This window comes from Lactuca sativa, chromosome 4 (assembly GCF_002870075.4).
Source record: "Lactuca sativa cultivar Salinas chromosome 4, Lsat_Salinas_v11, whole genome shotgun sequence".
Taxonomy (NCBI): Eukaryota; Viridiplantae; Streptophyta; class Magnoliopsida; order Asterales; family Asteraceae; genus Lactuca; species Lactuca sativa.
Genome location: NC_056626.2, coordinates 34944504 through 34949220, shown reverse-complemented (window position 1 = coordinate 34949220; position 4717 = coordinate 34944504). Strand labels below are relative to the sequence as shown.

Below are 4717 nucleotides of genomic sequence, written 5' to 3'. Positions count from 1 at the left end.
CTTTCTTTGTCATTAATTAAGAGGAAATCAGATCCAATAACATAAAGGAAATAAAGTTTATTTCAATTGCAACAATAAATTTATAATTCCTATCAAGTGATTTAAGGTGTAATCGGGCTGCCTGCAGGATGGCAAACACATGCACCTTTGTCACAGTAAGCATCATGATTATTGCACCAATATGTCCTGCAGATATCATCATCATCCTGGCATTGTGATAACAAGGATCTTCCTTTAAGGCTAACTGCTACACCTGATGATGGAGGTTGGGCTGAGAATGACCATGCTATAAAAAAGAAATATATCATCTATTAACAATCATGATAGAAATATAGGTTTAGCCCTATAATACATACATGCATAAACACATGAGAGAGAGAGAGAGAGAGAGAGAGAGAGAGAGAGAGAGAGAGATTTGCCTGAAGCAGAAAACAAGAAGATGGTCAAGAGTGCAATCTTGAAGGGAAGGTACTCCATTGAGATCTATTTTCTTCGGTGTAAACAATCACCTTTTTTTTGTTTATATAGATAAGTAAAATTAATTAACATTCAAATTTCATGCATTTACTAAAGGAAACGCACCTTTTTAAATCGATAGAAATAAACTTGATAAAAATTTATCAGTCATTTATTATTGTACTCTGTATTCATCTACTTTCGTTAGATAAGGATACACACATGTATAAATAAATATCTTAGATAATGACTAATAACTAATGTTAAAACCAAGGATTGTTAGCCATAAAACTCACCATGTTAGCTATTACAAAACAACACTTAAATTCTAAAAGGCCTAATGTTTTTCAGGAAAAAGCAAGATTTTATAATGATTAAGTATTTGATACATAGAATCAAAATCAAAGAATCTGGCAATCCAAGTTACTATAGTGCGCATTTGACCCGGCGGAACCAGCCTGGAACGGAAAAAACCCGGGATCGGAACCGGGTATCCCGGTTCTTGGTTCTTGGTTCTTGGTTCTTGGGATTCTCCATTTCCAACTAAACCAGTTCAGTTATTCGGTTCTCGATCCGGTTCGAGCCAGACCAAAACCAAACACGTCTCTAAATAGCACACTTACTAGTAGAACTGATATGGATGGATCCACAAAAAATCCCCTCAAAAAAAATTTGGTAATATAATTTTTTTAGAGAAATTTTGTTTTATGTAGTATACATATACATAATATTAATATGTTTAACAAGATAATAACACAAGATGTAGTTGGTTTGGATGGTTAAGGCCTTAAGAGATTTTTTTGGAGGTTGCAAGTTCAAATCTTCTTGCAAACATTTATTTTCTTTAATTTTTGCATATATAGCTTTATATAGATTATACCTATTATATTATGATGTTTTGAAAATTAAACACAAGTATTGAGTTATTCAAGAGGTAAAATGTTGAACTTTTAAGTTTGAGGTCTCTATTTCGAATCTTGATTGATACATTGGTGTATTTTATTTTGTTTATTAGTTTTTCAACTTGTTTTTTAAAATTTTAAAATATCCCACATCAGCCATAACATGAAACATAGCTTATATATATTTGTTATATAAGCAACACAAGCTTCTTAACTCTCAACAAGTTAAACTTTTGAATGAGTTTGGGTTTAAACCCGAAACCGAGTTTGGAAAACCAAGAAACCGAACCCAGTTTGGGATACCCCTTTACTTTGAACCTGACTTTGCCACTTAGAACTGAACCTATTAGAACCAAAATCGGGGTATACGGTCCGGTTCCCGGTTCTCGGTTTGGGTATGGACCGATGCTCATCTCTATACTATTATTCGGTAAACTTGTTAGGCATCTAGTTAGATGATAGCTTTAAAAAAAAATTCATTCAAATCATTTATTATTCCCTGACTTTTTAGTTATTTCATTTAGGGAAAATTTTATTTATATCTTCGTAAACTTTTATAATTAATCCTGTATTTTTAAAAGTTCAAATTACATCTATATCCTTATAAAACATATAACACGCATACACATACCCAAATACTAAATTTAATAATAATTAATCTATATAAAAATTAAATAAAATATTTAAATTAGATTATAACTCAATTACTAAAATATTCATTTGCAATCTTTCCTATAATCAATCTTCTTATTCACGATACGATTATTCTTGACCCGATTCTTTGTTGCATCATATTCTGTACAATCAATTTGCAAACTCTGGCATATCCATAATTGATTATAGAGGTAAAACTTGATGATTGCATATTCGATTAGCAAAACCGAAGTAAAACATGGTGATTGTAAATTTGATTAACAAAACATGGTGGTTTCATATTCCTAATTGATTAGCAAAATACTATAATGTCAAAAATAACCATATCGTGAATAAGAATGTGGGTTATGGGAAGGATTTCAATGAGTATTTTAATTAGTAATTTACTTATAATCTAATTTAAGAATAATGTTTTAAATTTTTAAATAGATTAAATATCAAATTATGTACATGGAAGTATACGTGTGTTTATAGATTTTATAAGGATATACATATAATTTTAAGTTTTAGATATAGACATAATTGTAAATGTTTACAAAGATATAAACAAAAAGATTTTTATTAAGTAAAAACTTTTGAAAAAAATTAACGATAGGAGAAGGTTTTTGCCAAAAGATTTTTATTTAGTAAAATTTAGTGACAAGCCTGATCTATCTAAAGGTAATTTTCTTGTGAAATGTTAACTATTGGATATTCCATTTGATTGTCTATTCCATTTTTGAAAGGTCTTTATCCATGTTAGATATTTTCTTTTTTATTGACAAAATTATTTAAATGGCTCCTGTAGTTGAAAAGAAAAACAAAAAAACAAAACAAAAACAAAACTGCGAGTCCTTAGCAAGCCATCGATTTGGTCCTCTACAAGAAACAATCCTTGAAGGTCATAACCATAATTGTCAAAGACCAAGCCATTAATATAAAAGGAACATGCTTTATTGTCGACAGATTTTCCTCTTTTTTCTTCATGTATTTGGATCATCAAATGTTAAACTTTTCATGTAATGCAAGGATAACTCTATAACATTGTGGTCATATGTTAAATGTTAGCCTTGTTGCTATCATTATCTTTTCATTGAACTTTGTGTGTTTAAAATATATGTAGTTTGTATAGATTTAAGGCTTTAAGAATTTAACATAGTGTAATTTGCTATCTTCAAGTCTCGTTGAGTGATTATAACTCCTTTTTGTATTGTAATTCAAAATGTGTTTAGTGCCTCGTAGAAAATTAAAAACTAGATTAAGAACCAAATAACATGAGAATGGTGTAACAGGATAAATCCTTAACAAGGAAGAAAAAACAAGATTTTATGAACCCGAAGGAAATGTCCCAAAAAGGAATTAAAAACCAGCCATCTTTAGTAGTCTAAAGACTCTAAACCATTGATCTGGCCACTCCAAAAATCATCCCAAATGTGTCTTATAATGCAATGAACCTGTACATGAGGGAGATACAAAATATTTACTATGGTGTTTAAAAATGCAAGAAATAGCAATGCACAATAACCAAATTATTGTTTGTTTGTCAGTATTACAACATTGTATTTTAAAACTTTTTTATTACGATACCATTCTTAATAAAATCAGCCTAATTATAACATCACACTTTTGTTTTATAAAATGCTTACTACTTTTTGACAATGCAGTTTCATTGATTTGTTAACATCCTATTTTTTAAAAGTTAAAAACGGAATTACTTTCTATCAAACATTCCAATAGGTTAGTAATAAAAGTAGAATTTTGTAGGGAAAATTAGGCCTAGCAATCGTGTCGTGTTCGGGTTGGCGTGTCGTGGGTTGGCGGGTCAAAATATACTAACCCAAACACGACCCATTTAAATATACAGGTCACAGGTTGACGGGTCACGTGTTGGCGGGTTTGGAACATAAACCCATATATGACCCGTCAACCCATTTATTTATACGGGTTCACAGGTTGACTGGTTTGTGGATCAGATTTGGGTTTGTGGGTCCGAATTTTAGACATTTAAGTCTAAAACATCCAAATGAAAATTAAAAACATTCATAGAAACATGTTACAGACTTAGCCTTATAGGTTACGACTTACGACCTTAGACCATCCACCACGAGTCAAAATGTCAAAATAGTTAAATGGTCTATGAATCAATGGTATATATTATATAATACTTATTAATTATTCATACTTGATACATAAATACATTTAAAAATAAAATAATTTTTTTATTAAGAATATAAACGGGTTGGCAGGTCAACCCGTTTATTTTTTGAGAAACCCATATATGACTTGTTTAATAAACAGGTTGGCGGGTTAGCGGGTTGGCGGGTTGAAAAACTCAACCCAAACCCATTTATTTTGTGTCGTGTCGCGGTTCGTGTCGCGTGTCGTGTCGAGAATTGCCAGCCCTGGGGAAAATGACATAAATGCCTTACAAATTTCGAGGGTTGGTCTATTTAATCCCTAAACTCTTTTCATAGTTTTATGAGAGAACGAAGTAATTTTTCGGGTCGATTATGTCATTTTGGCCTGTAACACCCATAAAATTCATGCCAAATTTAACTTTTAAAAACATTTCAAAACCATTCATCATTACAAAACTTGTTTCCAAAATAGTATAATATCATAGTATCCCAGAAACAATGTCATAAACATGAGGAGCTGTATGATCACACAATTGCCTTCCCACGCTCATCTAATGTACCTGAAACAAAAACTGAAACTGTAAGCCC

The 4717-nt window shown here is 31.1% G+C and overlaps 1 long non-coding RNA gene across 1 annotated transcript; it reads left to right on the top strand.

The window, feature by feature from the left end:
• Nucleotides 1-284: 284 nt before the first annotated feature.
• Nucleotides 285-3162, top strand: LOC128133803 (uncharacterized). The gene is made up of 2 exons (XR_008232102.1): nt 285-468; nt 2800-3162. It is a non-coding gene; the product is annotated as an uncharacterized LOC128133803 (long non-coding RNA).
• The last annotated feature ends 1555 nt before the right edge of the window (nt 3163-4717 follow it).